This window comes from Myotis davidii, unplaced genomic scaffold, assembly GCF_000327345.1.
Source record: "Myotis davidii unplaced genomic scaffold, ASM32734v1 scaffold49, whole genome shotgun sequence".
Lineage (NCBI taxonomy): Eukaryota > Metazoa > Chordata > Mammalia > Chiroptera > Vespertilionidae > Myotis > Myotis davidii.
Genome location: NW_006300375.1, coordinates 1,672,447 through 1,690,934, shown reverse-complemented (window position 1 = coordinate 1,690,934; position 18,488 = coordinate 1,672,447).

Genomic DNA, 18,488 nt, shown 5'->3' with positions numbered 1-18,488 from the left:
GCACATGCCCGGGTTTCGGGCTCAATACCCAGTGTGGGGCATGACATAGGCAGCCAGTCAATGATTCTCCCTCCTTATTGATGTTTATCTCTCTTTCCCCACATCCTCGATGAAATCAATAAAAATGTATTTAAAAAATGCTTTACAAGGAATAGACATTTTAATAACAACACAATATAGAAATGTATCTTAAAGAATATGGAAGTCATTGTAAGTGAAAATAATTCAGCTTTATAAAATTGTTTATATCATTTTTTTAGTTTATATTTAGCCCTGACTCAAGAAGATTTCTTCCCAGACTGACTCCAAAGTACAAAATGAGTGGGGATACTGGAGTAGCCCTTATTTAACTTGCCAGCTTTATTGTCACCATAATTACCTGGTAGAAACTTATATCTTCAAGTAGTACATAGGTTTGTGTGACTTCCAAGTCTCCTTCTGGTTTTCATTTGCTTATAACCTTAAACCACTACTGAGTTTAAAGTGTTCAGCATAAAACCCAATTTGTGCTTTTATTCATTTACAACAGATGGGGTCAGAATGGAAAGGGGGAGCATATTACATCTTCCCATTTTTTTGTAGCCCATTTATTAAAATCACTTGCATCATTTTTATAAGGATCAACTTTTTTCCTAAAATGTGATTCTTATAAAGGATACACACTTCATTTTAAAACCATTTAGTGAGTAGTAAACCTGTGCTCTCTATGTCTCTATTAAAAAGTTATGACCAAACTGACCAACCTTTATCTTAATCATAATACCCAAACCTAATACATTTCCTAACATGCAGAAACCCTAAACAAAGTGAATTCCCAATAACATATGCTGAAGTTACAACTGCTGACAATAAATGCTGCTAGTCCTAAAAGAACCAAGAGCCATTGTTTACTAGGGTGAGAAATGGGATAAGAAATAATTATTACTCTTCTTTTAGATTGAAGATATATTGTCAACCTCCCAAACTATTGGTTCTTAAAATTCTTTTTAAAATTGTGCTTATGTGGATACCAATAACTAGAGGCCTGGTGCACAAAAATTTGTGCACTCAGAGGGGAAGGGGGGGGGTCCCTCAGCACGGCCTGTGCCCTCTTGCAGTCTGGGACCCCTTGGGAGATAACGACCTGCTGGCTTAGGCCTGCCCCTAGGTGGCAGAGGGCAGGCCCAATCCCTAGGTGCAGCCCCTGGTCGGGCTCAGAGCAGGGCTGATTGTGGAGTTTGGCCACCACCCCCTGTCATGCACAGAGCAGGGCGGATTGGGTGGTTGACATGCCACCCTCAGTCACACTCAGGGTAGGGCCGATTGGGGGGTTGGGGCCCCGCCCCCTGTCACACTCAAGGCAGGGTCGATGGGGAGGTTGTGGCGCTCCTCCCTGTCACGCACAGAGCAGGGCCAATCAGGGGGTTGGGGCGCCGCCCTCTATCACCCACAGAGCAGGTCCGATCAGGGGGTTGGAGCACCTCCACTGTCACACTCAGGGCAGGGCCAATGGGGAGGTTATGGCTCTACCCCATCACACACAGAGCAGGACCTGGGGGCGGGGGGGATGATAGATGGGTGATCAGTAAAATAAAGCTGAAAGGAACGAGGGTGAAAGAACGGAAAGGAGAGTGGCTTGAGATACAATTAATTCCTTGTCTCCTATTAATTGATTATCTTTGAAACTGAAACTACTCAGGGGTGGGGGAAGAGAAACAAAAGCAAGGAAAGCTAGCAGCTTCATGGCCTGCACTCAAGATGAAACCAGAGGTGCTGGGATAAAAAGGACATTGCACTTAACCTTGTTGTCACGTCTCTGTAACCTGAGACAAGTGGCACTGGAAACTAGTAACTATCATGCAGCCCTGTCCGATATAATGTAAAGCACAAATAGAAGCCATGTGTGTAATTTTAAAATTTAAATTTATACCTGCTACAGTTTAATAAGTTAAAAGAAACAGGCACAATTACTTTTAGTAAGACATGTTCTTTAATTCAGTATGTTTTAAATATTCTTTAAATATTTACTAAGTAAAAATTAAAGAGATATTTTAGATTCTTTATTTCTTACTGAGTCCTTGATGTCAGTGGATATTTTAACGTGCCTCAACTCAGACTCCATATTTCTAGTGCTCAATAGTGCCACATGTGGCTGGTAGCTACCATATTGAAGAAAGCAATCTCTCTATATAAAAGCCTAAATGACCATTACAACCGAACAACTGGACAACCAGACAACCAGCCAGTAGCTATGATGTGCACTGACCACCAGGGGTCAGATGCTTAATTCAAGTGTTGCCCCCTGGTGGTCAGTGCGTTTCCACAGCCAACCTCCCATGGCTGGCCAACCCCCATCAGCCCTGATAGCCAGCCAGGCCAAAGGACCCCACCTGTGCACAAATTCATACACTGGGCCTCTAGTATGTAAATACACACACACACACACACACACACACACACACACACATATATATATGTGTGTATATATATGCAGTTGGGAGGTGATCATGCCAGCAGGGGAGGGCAGTTAGGGTTGACCGGGCCAGCAAGGGATGGAAGTTGGGGGGGCAAGGCCAGCAGGAGAGGGCAGTTAGGGGCAACAGGATATATATATACATATATATATATATATTTCATTTAGGGTTATAATTCAGAAAGATTCAAAAAGAATGCCATGAAAGAGAAAGGTAAAACATTTTAGGTATGAAACAAATCCTTTATAATAAAAAGGCAATATGCAAATTGACCATCACACCTTCACACAAGATGGCCCCCCCATATGGTCAAAGATGGCTGCCCCCATGTGGTCACTAGATGGCCACCACAAGATGGCCGGCAGGGGAGGACAGTTGTGGGTGATCATGCCAGCAGGGGAGGGCAGTTAGGGTTGACCGGGCCAGTAAGGGATGGAAGTTGGGGGGGCAAGGCCAGCAGGAGAGGGCAGTTAGGGGCAACAGGGCCAGCAGGGGAGAGCAGTTAGGGGCAACCAGGCTGGCAGGGGAGGGTTGTTGGGGCTGACTGGGCCAGCAGGGAGCAGTTAGGCATTGATCAGTCTGGCAGGGGAGTGGTTAGGTGTGATCAGGCTGGCAGACAGAAGTGGTTAGTAGTAATCAGGCAGGCAGGCAGGCAGGCGAGTGGTTGGGAGTTAGATATCCCAGATTGTGAGAGGGATCCCAGATTGGAGAGGGTGCAGGGTGGGCTGATGGACAACCCCCAGTGCACGAATTTTGTGCACCAGGCCTCTAGTTATAAATAATAGCAATAAAAGAAAAATATTGAAAGAAGGAACTGTAGGAAGGAAAGCCCCCATTCACTCTCCCCAGGAAATTATGCTTTTCTTGGGATTTATGTCACTGGACCCTGTAAGATTTCCTCATATCTTCTCATACTTTGTCATTTAGCTTACAAAATACAGGGTAAATATATGGTAATGTACAGTGTGGATCAGTGAATAGTAACAGTTGTGTAAAAAACTTTTAAAAAATCAATCTGCAATGATGGAAGACTTTTTACTACTGATGTAAAAGATAAATAGTATTTTTTTTTTTGTAAAGTTAAGTACAGACAGAAATAAAATTCCATTTTTATCACTAGTTATGCCCCATAGGAACAATTACATGACTAAAAGCAAGTATTGCTTTTAAGTGGAAGGTATACTTACTTCAGGAAAATCAGTCTTTGAATGAAGAGTGATTTGAGAAATTTTAGATATTTTAAATTATAAAAGAACAAGTGATAAAAAAACTTTAATTTTAAAACAGATTTACATTACTTTCTTAAAATTATCCTTGTAAAAAATACAGAGTACTAACATTCTCAAATATAATAAAAGAAATGAGTAATAATTTTAAAGATTATAATCATGTTTTACATTCAGATATAATAGAAATATCACTGGCTCAAGAATAGAAAAATTAATTTATGTTTTATTCCTTAAATAAAATAAATTTCTATTCCTATTGAGAAAGTAAATATTCATTGTAAAAAATTAGAAAATAAATACCTCTAATATTGCTTTTTATGTTATTTGATATTTCTTAAACCTCTTTTAATCCATCATGTTTGCCTACCTCTCCACCCTTTTAAAAACTTTTTACCACCAAAAATGTCTGACATTCATAAAATAGAAAAATAGGATAATTCCCCATGTACTCATCAGCTAACTTCAGCAATTATTAATGCAGGCCAATCCTGTTTTATCTGTATCCACAAAGACTTATTTATTCTCCCTGAATAAACCCAAATTATTTGAAGTAAATCTCATTCTTAATGTTATACCATTTCATCCACAAAAATGCAATTGTAATTCCAGAAAATAAGTACTCTTTTAAAATATAACCACAATAATGTATATATAAAAAGTATATGAATATATGCATGTGTGTAATATATATGAATCTCTATATGAATATATTCATATATGTGTAATATATATGTATTTCTATATGCATTTGTAAATACATATATATATGCACACATTTTCTGTATGTGTGTTTGTATTTTTATTTTTGTGTGTCAGACTAATAGTATTATTATAATTAACAAAATATCTACTGATAACAATTACATTTTTAAAATTGCTTTTGTCCTTGCTCTATGATACATAGGGGTGGAAAGTTAAATTATTGTGCTAAATGTCCATTGAAATAATTTTACCATCAATTAAATACATAATTTCATTTGTTTCCATTTGCTTTTGGGTTTCAGGAATGGCTATTTTCCCCATTTCAAATATATTTTGGTTTTATAATTATGCAGAATATTTGCATGGCTCCAGGAGAATACCTACAAAACAAAGCATATTCAGAGAAGTCTAGATCTTTCTGTTGTCCTCTTCATCTTTTTATCTTTTATTCTCATAAGTGCCCATATGTTTTCTAATTTTAAAATCATTTTCCATCTCTTAACATAAGCTATACACATATGTATATATTAACAGTTAATACTGGTTGCTTATAGTTTAACTAGAGGCCTGGTGCACGAACTTCATGTACAGGTAGGATCCCTAGGCCAGGCCAGCGATCAGGGCCAATCTGTGGGGCAACTGGCAGGGCCCGCGCTGGCACCAGCCTTGGCTGGCTTGGCACTGCCCACTTGCCACCGCCACCAGTCAGGGCCTGCAGGCTGGGGGCAGCTCCTGTGTTGAGAGTCTGCCCCTTGGTGGTCAGTGCACATCACAGCGACTGGTTGTTCCACCATTAGGTTGATTTGCATATTAAGCTTTTATTATATAGGATATGTTACCAGTTTTATTTAACATTTTGCATCTACTGTCCCCTTCTTAAAAAAAAATTAGCACATTATTCCCAGTCTTCTCAACTTTATTTAACAACCTATACTGGAGAAAAATCTTCAGTGGTCTGTAGACAAATTCTTTTCTCCTTGTTAGTATTACCTAGAACCTATGGTATTGCTTTATTCAAACAATTCTTGTCTCATAGTGATGTACATTTGGTTTTTTTCTCACACTCTTAAGATAATGCAACCATAAATAGCTTTGTACATGTTTTATCTTTCATATTTTTTGTCAGTGTATCTTTGATAACTGTTTTTAGAAGTAGGATTACTGGGTGTTGGCAAATGAATAGGTATTATGCGAGATTACTAAATTTCCTTCCAAGTAGTTTTAACATTTTACATTTCCATTAGCAATATTTGAGAATATTTTATTCATCTCTACCCACAGAGGATATTGCCAAACTTTTGGATTTTAGCCAATTCAATATGTGAGAGATGGGGTCTCAGTGTGGTTTATAGTTGCCATTTCTTATTATGGGGAAAGCAGAATAATTTTTCATATTTTCTAGAGTATTTCCATTTCCATTCTCTTTTAGTTGTGTACCTATTTGCCCAATTTTTCTATAGTGTTGGGGCTTTTTTTCTTTATTTTTTGATCTTAATATATTTAGCTTACTAGGTTTTATCTATTGTAAAATTACATTTCCCAGCTTGTCATTTGTCCTTTTCATTTTGCAAAGGTGGCGTGTGTGTTTTTTGGGTTTTTTTGTATACACTGTTTTTACACTTTTATATTAGCATATTGATGAATTTATTTCTATTTTCCATTATTTTGTCTATAAATTGAATCATAATACAAACAACTTTATCTATTCTAGATTTAAAATGAAATTTACCTATCTTTTCTTCTATTAGTTATATGATTTTTTAAAAATGTCTAACTCATTTAGAAGTTATCCTGGCATATGATATAAGGTCTGGATCCAAGTTTATTTTTCTCTGCATAGCTCTCATTACACAATCTCACATTTAAAAGTTGTATCTCTTTCTAACTAATTTGAGATGCCATTTTTATCTTATACTAAATTTATATTCTCAATTTGGGCTATTTCTGGATTTTCTATTACAAGGTAACTTAATTGACACTGATTTGCTGATGTGAATAGAACAGTTGTTTAAAAGAATGTCCTGCCTTCTGAATTCTATCTGCTTACTTATTCTTAATGTCTTCGCTTATTCCTTCTCTTTTTATTTACTTTATACATTTTATTTTTTAATTATAGTTGACATACAATATTATATTAGTTTCAGGTATACTACCTAGTGATTAGACATTATATAGCTTACAAAGCAATCACTTCAATAAATCTAATATCCATCTGACACCATTCATAGTTATTACAGTACTAAGAGCCTAGCGTGGCATTCGAAATTGTGCGGCACCCCCCACTCCCTCTCTGGCCCTTGAAGCAGCCATGGCTGCTGCTAATCAGGCCCTCCCCCAGTGCAGGTGTACAGAGGCCCCTGCCAACCCACCCCTGACGCTGTGTGTGCAACCTCCTCCTGTCTGGTCAACCCGTTGCAGTGTACCAGTTACTTAGCATATTTCTCTATATCTATATCTATATCTATATCTATATCTATATCTATATCTATATCTATGTCTATATCTATCTATCTATATCTATATATGAGAGAAAGAGAGAGAGACTAGAGGCCCAATGGATGAACTTCGTGCATCGGGGGAGAGGGTAACCTCAGCCCAACCTGCATCCTCTCCAATCCAGGACCCCTTGGGGGATGTCCGATTCACAGGTTTAAATGATGTTTATATGAGGGACAGAAACATGAAACTCTATTGTTGGTTTCTATTTTTCCTCTGTAGATCCTATTGAACTATAAACAATGAATGTTTGATTCATTATTGCTCGGTCATTTGGTCACCCCTCACTAACCCCCTGCCAGCCGAGTTGCCCCACACAGCCTTCTGCTCGGTTGTTTGGTTGCCCCTCACCAACCTCCCTGCCAGCCTGGTCACCCCACACAGTCTGTTCAGTCATCCATTCGGTTGCGGTGGTTGCTTAGGCTTTTATATAGATAGATTATTGGCTATATTCCTTATGCTGTACTTTACATCCCCATGACTATTCTGTACTACCTATTTGTACTTAATCACTTCACCGTTTTTACCTATTATCTAGTTACTTGTGCTGGCCTTGGAGGTCCCCAGGATAGGCCAAGCTGCAAACTGAGGCTGGCTGTTGCTAGGGTATGCCAATGTCAGCTGCTGCTTGTTTGAGAGGTTTTAGGAAAGTTCAAAGCATGAGCCAATCGGGGATGCTTGTAGCCTCTGGAAACAGCTAGGGTATGCCTGGAAGTTGGCTGGGGTGGGGTCTCAGGAAAATACCAGAGTGGGACTAAAACAGTGTTAGCCAGGTTGCTGGAGACTCACATATAGCACCTGCCTGCTGGCTCTGGTTGGGGAGGGCTTGCAAAGGAACAATGGCCTCTGTGAGCACTTCTCTCTAGGTGAAAGCTGCCCCTCCAGCTCTTGCCCTGATGCCAGAGATTCAGTTCCTCCCTGCGTGTCCCTGGAGTCTTTACAGCTGCTGCCCCTGGGCTGGAGCTTGAGCAAGTGAATCGGATTAAGTCTGTGCATAAGCCCTTTAAGAGAAATGCCTGGGACTTCAGGACTAGCTCAGCCACTATCTCTGCTAGTTTTTGCAGCCAGAAGTTATGGGGACTTCTCTTCTTGACACTGGAACCCTGGGCTTGAGGGGACCTCCACAACTGAGATATCCCCCCTGATGTTTATCTGTCATAATTGGGCGTGGACCCAGCCTGTTTGTCTCTGCCCCCCGTGCCAGTCACAGCAGGGCTTCTCCTTATGTCCTCAGGTGTAGGACTTCTATTTCGGTAGATTTCAGGCAGTTCTGAATGATGCTTTTTTTGTTATTGTTTTTTTGTAGTTTAGTTGTAATTTTGATGTGGTTGCGGGTGTATTCACATACCACATTTAGCTACACTGTCATTTTGAGTGGAACTCTTTACTTATTCCTGTTTTATTTATTTTTTTAACCATATTTTCAGTTAAAATTTAATTTAAATGTAAAAGTTTGATGGAGTCAAAAGAAACCTTTTGACTAGAATAATCATCAGTGAAATTATATACTTTATAAGATTATATCACAACAAAAGTTACATAATATTTGGTTGACCTACCATTAATTATGCTAAAAGTATCCATTGCATTGGTAACATAGATAATCTATCTGTTGTACATTTTTATCTTGAGATATTAAAATTAGAATTGTTTCTTGCCCTAGCCAGTTTAGATCAATGGATAGAGCATCAGCCTGCGGACTGAAGAGTCTCAGGTTTGATTCTGGTCAAGGGCACGTACCTGGTTGGGGCACATGCAGGAAGGCAACCAATCGATGTGTCTCATTCACATCGATGTTTCTCTCTCTGTGTGTCTCCCCTCCCTTCCATTCTCTCTAAAAACCAATGAAAAATATCCTTGGATGAGGATTAAAGAAAAAGTAAATAATTAAATAAAATTAGGACTTTTAAAATATATATTAATATTATTTTTTTTAAAAAATAATACAAATTAGAAAATAATGACAATTGAAAATTTGTTTATCAAAGTAGCTAGGATTATAGGTATATTCTTTTTAAAAATAATCCTAAATTTTGTCTTTTCATATACTTTTACTCTTAAAAAATATTTTAATTATAGTTGACATACATATTATATTAGTTTCAGGTGTCCAACATACTGATTCAACATTTACTATATATACCTTACGAAGAGATCACCTCAGTAAGTCTAGTACCCATCTGTAACCATAAATAGCTGTTATGATATTGACTATATTCCCTATGCTGTACATTACATTTCTATGACTCATTCTAAAACTGGTTGGCAGTTTGTATTTCTTAGTCCCCTTCAGTTTTGCACCCACCCCTGCCCCTCTCCCATCTGGTAACCATCAGTTTGTTCTCTGTATCTATGTGTTTGTTTGCTTTGTTTTGTTTATTCATTTGTTTTGATGTTTTTAGATTCCACATGTAAGTGAAATCACATGGTATTTGTCTTTCTCTGTGCAATTTTTTTCAATTAGCATAATACCCTCAAGGTCCATCTATGTTGTCTCAATTGGCATGATTTCATTCTTTTTATGACTAATATTCCATTGTATATATGTATCAACTCCTTTTTATCCATACATTGGTGGACATTTAGGGTGCTTCTATGTCTTGTTTATTATAAACAATGCTATAATGAATATAAGGGTGCATATATCTTCTTGAATTAGTGTTTACAAATTCTTCAGATAAATACCCAGGACTGGAATTGCTGGGTCAAATGGCAGTTCTTTTTTATTTTATTTTATTTTTGAGGAATCTCTATATTATATTCCATAGTTACTGCACCAGTTTACAACCCCACCAACAGTGTAGTAGGGTTTCTTTTTCTGCACATCCTCTCAACACTTATTCTTCATTGTCTTTTTGATAATAGCCATTCTCATTGTGGTTTTGATGTGCATTTTCCTGATGATTAGTGATGCTGACCATCTTTTCATGCATCTCTTGGCCACCTATCTGTCTTCTTCAAAGGGATGTCTATTTAGGTCCTCTGCCCATTTTTTCAACATTTTTTTATTGTTGAATTGTATGAGTTCTTTAATATTTTGGATATTAAACCCTTATTGGACATGTCATTTGCACATTTTTTGTTGTTGTTGTTAATGATTTCCTTTGTGGTGCAAAAGCTTTTAGTTTGATTTTGTCACATTTGTTTATTTTTTTCCTATATCTACTTTTACTTTTAAAAACTTACTTATATCATTGCCGTAGACCAATTCCAGCATGTCATAATTTTAAGAGTTTCATCAAAAGGTTGATGAAACTTGGAGACTCAACAGGGTTGAGTCACAGATGTAGTTATCTGTTGGGAATGGCTAAAGGCATTTCCCCAAACCTGAATAGGAAACTGATTATGGCTGCCAGACAGCTAAAAGGCATCTTCATCTACATGTTATTGCCTCCTACTGGCCAAACACCTGAACAGCCGTAGGCTATTCCCCCATTCTGACAATGGACCCTGTACCCTTTGAAACCTTACCCTTTGAAGTGTATTATCTCCACCTTGCCTTAGGACAAATTGTGTTAATAAAAACAAGGGTCCTAGACAAGGAGGGAGTCTTCAGTTCCTTTAGCTGAAGGTCCTCAGACCCCCAATCCCTTTCAAAATTATATCTTGTCTCCGGACTCTTTATTAGTCTCTGGATTCCTATGTCATCTGCACACAGCCCCTTTTCCAGATTCCTGAACCCTTCTTGATGCTGGGACAAGAACCCCGGCATATCATTATTTAAGCAAGGGTCTAAATGATATAACCAAATCATGCCATCTCATCAGAAGACATTTTAATGACAATATATCAGTCAAACAATTTTCTCTTTACAGTTTCCTTATTTATTCTAGGAAAGCAAAGAAAAAGTAAGAATAAAACCATATTCAACAAAAATCCTATATAATAAAAGCCTAGTATGTTAGGTGTTCAGTTGACCAGTCAGCCATTCAACCAATCAAAGTGTAATATGCTAATGATATGCTAAAGCTGCTCAACCGCTTACTATGATGTGCATGGGGCATATGCTCCAATCGGTAAGTTAGCATGCTACCGGGGTCAGGGCAAACGGGACTGAGTGAGATGGGCTGGACATGCCCGGGAGCTCTCCCTCTGCCCCTCCCTGGCTGGCCAGCCTCCCACATCCCTCCCCAACCCTGATCATGCACCGGTGGGGTCACTAGGCCTGGCCTATACCATTTCACAATCCAGGACCCCTCAGGGGATGTTGGAGAGCTGGTTTCGGCCTGATCCCGCATGCCACGCCAAGGGACCCCACTGAGGCACAAATTTGTGCACTGGGCCTCTAGTGTGTATATAATTTGAAAAAGAATCAATGATTATAAATTCTAAGTTTAAAAAACATTTTTCTGTTTAGTTTTATTACAGTTACTACTAGTATGCATCAATCAATATAACTACGTTTTGATAACTATTTAACAAAATTTTATTCATCTTTTAATGAAATGCATGGGTGTTTCTTCTAATTATTTTATGCATACATGGATTAATATAATATTTTTCTAGAATCATACAGTATTCAGCCTCAACTTTATTGCTTTTTTTCATTTTCATAAATGTCAGCAATAAGCAACATATTTCATGTTTCAAAAAAAAAATAAATTGATGGGAATGAAAGGAATTCTAGCATAGATATATTACTCAATTATTTAAACTCCTCTGTGTTGCATGCCAAAATTATATTGTGATCTCTTACCAAAATTACTTTTAATGATTTATTAGCTGACAACTCAGTTAGGTCCTCCTTCAATTTTGTTGAAAGCAAACACTGGAAACCACTTGAGTTATAAAAACATTTGTTATCCAGTCATCAAAGTCATGCACATCCTCAACTTTTGGGAAATCTAAATACAGGCTTTACCAAGACCTATCAAGTTTCTTAGTTTTCATACAAGTGTTTGAAGTTAAAGGAGATTTCCCAGGCAATCATTTGTATTACTGTTCTTTTGTTTGTTTGTTTGTTTGTTTGGTACACCAGAGATTTTTACACATAGGGTCCAATGCACCAGAGAAAATTCAAGATGTGTCAGAGTATGTGGGAGAGGGTGATGGGGGATGTGGTCAGTAAAAGGACCTCATCTTAACTACAAGTGTGTTCTCAGGCCAATATATTTTAGCAGAGTTGAGAATTAGAGTTCAGAATTGAAGCTGGAAAGTGAGTTCCTTAATCCTGTCTATGCCTGGTTCTCCTTGGAATTGTATTTTTCAGGGGAACATGTCTCTCAATTTGTAAAGCACTGTCCTTGGTCATAACAAAGTCACATACAGGGCCTCTCAAAGTGAAAAAAAAAGAATGTTGATAGAAGAGATGCTAGTTTCAAGAAACTAATTTAGCAACTAAACTTCAACTTTGTTTATATCACTGCTTTCCTTGATCTGCTGGAAGCCTGTCAGCTGATATCTATTGTGACTTAGGTGACCATGATTGGATCCAAATAGCAGGCCCTCCACATGAAAAGATTCTCAAGTTTAAAGGGTCAGAACGCTTGCTGAGACCTGGCACTCAGCTCACTACAATAGTGGCAAGTAGACTCATAAAGTACAAGATAGATGAAATGAACCTCATTAAATATTATCTTCATCATTAATATAATGCATATTTGTGCCTTAATATACTGCTTAAAATACTATATACTTACACATACTATATATTGTTTTATATTATGCGTAACATATTATTTAACGTATCATAGATTAGTGCGTAGGGGAAGTTAGAACAGTTTCATCGAATTTTTGGTATTTTTTGTTTGTATTTTTTTTTTAATATTTTTATTGATTTCAGGGAGGAAGGGAGAGGGAGAGAGAGTTAGAAGCACTCTCATCATGATTGTATCAATGATGAGAGAGAATCATCGATATGCTGCCTCCCACGTGCCCCTACTGGGAACCAAGCCCACAGCCCAGGCATGTGCCCTTGACTGGAATCAAACCCGGGACCTTTCAGCCTGCAGGCCGACACTCTATCCAGTGAGTCAAACCAGCCAGGGCTGGTGTTTTTTTTGGCAAGCTGAATTGTGGCCTACTCTGTGAACTACCGACTTAAGATGACTTACAATAAAAGGCAGTCAGAAAAGCATAGGTAGTAAAATGATATACACATGTCAAAGTACCTAAAATGTGTGCTATATGAGATATAAATTATGCAGAGATGGCAAAATGAATATAAAATTGCATATATACTATGCTTGGCAAGAATGCATTTTATTCAACTCTAATAATATTTTGATATAAGGCTTAGACAAAATTCAAATCTTTGAATCAATTTTTGAGCCGTTGGTAAGTATGAATGCTTTCTTATTTTTAATTTTTCCCTTAAAAATAAGTTGTCACTTATCATCGTGTATTCAAGGAGCCATTTGCTTATTTAATAGCTCTATTTAATCAGAAACACTCAGACTCTTTCCTTGAAAATACATATGCGTGTAAGTTCTAATGGAAAATGTGCTTGGCAAGGTAACTTTGGAGCTTGCCAAACTCCAGACATCTTAGAAATGCTTGAAGATGTTATAATGAGCAAAACATACTACCAGTTCAATGAACCTTGGACTTATGTGTCAGGAAAGTAGACAAAATACCAAATATGTTGTCATGCTTTCACTAATCCAAAGCCGTTCTCATGTGTTTGAATTTAAACTGAAGGCTTCTCCCACGTTTAGCTCAGCTGTGAGATGAATTAGTGTGATCAAACCAACGCAGATCCCAATAGGACTTGTCATCAGTTGTGTATAATCATCTCTGAAGGAGAACTGTGCATGCGTTTTTGGGAGCTCTCCATAGAAGAATGCGCCAGCGTTTAATGAGTTGTCTAAAATGTACATTGGTGAACAAATTTACAACAAGTCATGAAAGTATTTTAATTAGAAAGAATAGTAAACTTACAGGCCATATGCATTTTTGTAGACACTTTTAGAGCCTTAAAATTATTTCCCTCTTAAAAGAATACAGAGCTGTGCAACTCCCCTAGTTTTACCGAGTATCCTGCTATTCATCACGATAAATGTAAATGAGTAATAGGTCCTCTTCTACCTGAACTAAGACTTTATTTTCTCCTTCAATGTATTATCTAAAGCCTACACCTAGATAATTATTCCTTTAGATTAATATTAGATATACACTTCATGCACTGTGCCAAGTTCAGTATAGTTTATGTGTATATGAGGAATGTTACTTCTAAGTTGAGTACAATCCACATGCTATCATACATTATGTATTTTATAAAGCTGGTTGGAAGGGGGGGGGCTTACTATAAAAACTACTTGGTGAATATTTTGTTTTTACTCTGCTTAAGTTCAGGTGTCTCAAAACTGAGAAAACAACATTCTGAGGAATTACTAAGAAAATCCTGTCATCCATGTGAGAAGGCAGAAGGAATAAAGAGGCCAGTGAAGCTAGCAGCATAGTCTCTGATGCATTCTGATTTAGAAATATCCAAACGTCTGGGCCACAAGTGGAAAAATATTGGAATGCCATGAATACACATATTTCAAGAAGACAAGAATTCTAATTAGCCTGGATGGGAAACTCAGCATGAGGCCAGATGATTAGTCTTTTGTTTAGAGTCATTATTCTGGACTGTGTCAGTAGAATTAGACAATACTATTGTGATAACACAAATGCTAAACAAATCACCCATCTCAGAATTTCCTAAACAGCACTTTACAGCATTTGGAGACAATTTTTTTTTCTTAATATTGTCATGTTTTTCTTTGTTGGATCCCCTAATGAATTTAGCAGTCCTGATACTTAGCAGGAAACCTGGACTGATCATTTGAGGCCTGTTTTCTTTATACATTGTGGAGTAAGGTTTACTTTTGGACACCTAATAAATCATGATCTAACATCTAAGAAACAGACTTATTGCCATATTGCTGAATCAAGGAAAGAAAAAAAAAACCAGTGTAAGTGTTGTTTTGCCTATCAGACAGAAATGAAGCAAGGAGTGATATTCTCTAGTAATGATATTCTCTAGAGTCTACTCTATTAATGGTATGTTAGTGCCCCTGTCTTATGATGTGGGCTTAGTAATGATTTTGTATTTGAAAATGTTAAGCCTTGCCTTGCTTGTAGCTCATGAAGGAATATGACCATATGCGATGCTTTCCTATTTAAGGCAATGCCCCCACTGTTGGATAGATTACTGTTGACAGCTTTTGACCAGAGGGAGCCATTAGATTTTGCTGGCTAGCAAACAATTACAGCTTTGATATAAGCTACAAGGTAAAGATTAAAAGGAATACCAGTGCAAAAAAAAAATATGCCAGCTCTGTGTGGTCTCTAGACTCTTCTTGAGCAAAGAAAAAAATTATTTAGATGTAAAAACTAACAACAACAAAAAGGCAGAGTAAAAAAAAAAGAGCTTTTCAGGACTCTAACAGGTAAAATGAACACTGAAAGAAACACAGGCAAAACTTCATACCACTGAAAAACATTCAAAGGATGTAATTGAAGATAACAAACACTTTTCAACTGATGCTATTGTTGAAAAGGTTTAAAAATGATTTCTGTATTTGGAAATATATTGCTTTTATTGCTAGCAACGTAGTCTTTGGGCAGCAGTTGTATTTTTATCTTATATATAGTGATGCCACAACACCTTTAAACTGAACAGGCATATGGGTCAATTAATGCTATAAAACAATAAGATAAGAATTATCTGTATTATTTGGCATTGTTGACTATAAGCTAAATCACACTTAGTTTAAAAACATTGCCTGGGCTAAGGAAAAAAGACATGAACTATGACAAATTTAGGACAACAGAGGTCCTGTGTTTATTAGAAATATCAATCTCAAGAGTTTATATAGATAAAGCATATCTTCCTTTGGCAGATACATAAATTCTGAAGTGAATCTTGCACAGAGAAGATAAAAATGTTGTCTTCTGTGTATGTAATGCTCTGTGTACTGAGATTTGCATGAATTGGAAATGAGTAATCATTATTGTGGGTTAAACCGTGAAATAAAAATTTCTTGCTATTCTATGGCATAAAATTTATATTATTTTACTATGGTAAAGTGAAATATATTTTATGAAAAGTGCATGGTCATAGATTTAATAATTTGCAAAAGTACTAATACACCATTTAATTTTTGTTTTGTTGTTACCTTGTGTGGATATTGGAATCACCATTTTTTCCCTCTGGGTACTTTTGTCAATATCCATCTAATATGGATAGAGTGGAAGCGATTTATTAAACAAATATGTTTAGTTTGATTTTAGTATATTAGACAAAATGTGTAATTTTACAAGTGTATAATGCTTTAAAGGTAGTCATCTTCTATAAATACAAACCGACCTACCTTTAGAAAAAAAAAAGTTAAACATTTTCCCCACATTTTTTCTTGCGAGATTTCTGAAACAACCATACGCTGTTTAAATGTGGTTAGTACCCTCTTCAGTTAAGACCAATACCCTGTTTTTTTTTTTAAGTAAAAATGTGATTATGCTGTGATTCTCATGACGCCTAAAATAGACTTTCTTCCCCGAATCTAAAGGCACTATTTCATAATCTGCATAGGGAAGAAATGTAACTTCCTTTATAATAATGTGCAGCCAGATACTAGTCACCTTCTAATCCAGGCCTGGAAGCCTGCCTCAGTTGGCATTTTTCCTCCAAAGTTAAGGATCTGAAAAGTATGACACTAGCATGTAGAGATACAAACAGATAATTTCAATCTAATAGAATTTTTAGTGTTTATTTTTCAAAGCATACTATTTGTTTTACATTGCTTCTATTTCCCCATACACTTAAAAGAGATTAATTATACTTAGCATATATGTTGTTGCGAAGGTTATTAGTTGTTTTGTAGTGCCTGCTCTAGAAAGGTTAGATAATTTTATTCAATAGTGATTGTTTTTACCTATTTTTAGGGTTCAGAGTCCTTGTCATAGCATTAGAAAAGCAAATTAGTGAATTTAAAATCAATCGATCCTCAGCAGACATCACATAAAAAACATGTGATTAACTATGTTTAAACATTATGATGTTTTTTCTCTTTCGTTGCTATGTATCTAATTGCAAGTACTCTTCTTTTCCATATATAAAAACATCTGAAAGTTTTAAAAGTCCTATGTATATTATTATAAGCAACAAATTATTAATATTTTAAGTCAAAATTGCAATATTCCATATACTATATAGAATACCCAATCAGTAACATGTTAAAATTTTGATAAATGGGTTTGAAAAATTACAGCTAAAGAAGATCAAAATTACTTGAAACTCAATACACAAAAGTAAATCAAATACTATAAGAGAATGATTTTGAAAAGAAAAAGGGGATTTTGAAAAATAAGAAGTAAACAATCCCATTTAAAAAATACTAAAAGAGGAAGCAAGGAATACATTTTATTGGACTGAGAAATACATGTTGATCACTACGGGATTTTATATCTGTTTTGGGACATTTAAAAGTATCTACCCACTTTTGGTGTCTACATTTTTTTCTCTCTCCAACCCTTTCCCTAACCTGTTCTTTTCCAGTTTTTCCTTTCTTTCTAGTCAAAACAGTATTGGCCTAAGTCAGAAGTCTGAGAGCCACACTTCAAAACATCCTATCCCTCTCTACGGGCTGTCTATCCCAAAGTCCCAATGATTTTACTTCAAACTAAACTTTATACTGGTCCACTTCTGTCTACACTACCATTATTTATTGCCTGGATAATTGCAACAACCTTCAATTTAGTACCTCCTCTTCTTGCCCCCTTTTATCTAGCCTTCTCAAAATAGAGTCAAAGTGTAAAACAAACTTGACTTTAACATGTCCTTACTTAAAATTATGTGATTCATTTCCTATTGTTCTTAAATAAAACAAATATTCCTTTGCCCCAGTCACCTTCACTGGGTCCATTTCATCGTTCACTGCATTCACGCCAACCTGGCTTTCTCTCTATCTCTAGAAACGTCTACCCCCCTTCCTACTTCAGAGCTTTAACCTTCTCTTCTTTCAAGCAACACAATGGCAGAGCTTTAAAATCTGCCCTTTTCTTTATCTGGAAGGCTCTCCTCCCAACCGTGCCTCAGGAAATCACTATTTAAACAAAGTCTCAGTGTAGGGCCTCCGAGAGGACTGTCCTAATCACACAGTATAAATTACATCCGTTCTGCTATTGCATCCTGTGGATCCCATTTATTTTTCTTCCTTAGCACTTATTTACTTTTTAAAGTCTATTTTACAAAAATTGGTCAAACAAACAAAAATGCAGGGAATAATAAAGTACAAGCATATACGGACAATGGAAATCAATTCTCTTGAATATTCTGCCCAATTTTCTTGAATATTGTGATAAGAAAAAAATGTGATAGGAAAAAAAAGTATTACCAACATCAGTTTTCCTGGTAGTGTGCCTGTTTTTAACCCTTCTAGCAGTGTGTGGATTGTGTTTTCCTAATCCTTGTTAACACTGGTCAGGCTGCTGAATATGAAATGAGTAGTTATAATCTGCTTCTCGTGTATATTAATTCTTCGTATATAGGTTGAAGTATGTTCTCCTAGTTTGTATATTGTTTTAATTTCAACATACTTCTACTTTGCTTTGTAGTCTTTTGTTTTACAGAAATGTTTAATTTTGATGTCATTAGGTTATCAATTTTTTAAAATGTATACAT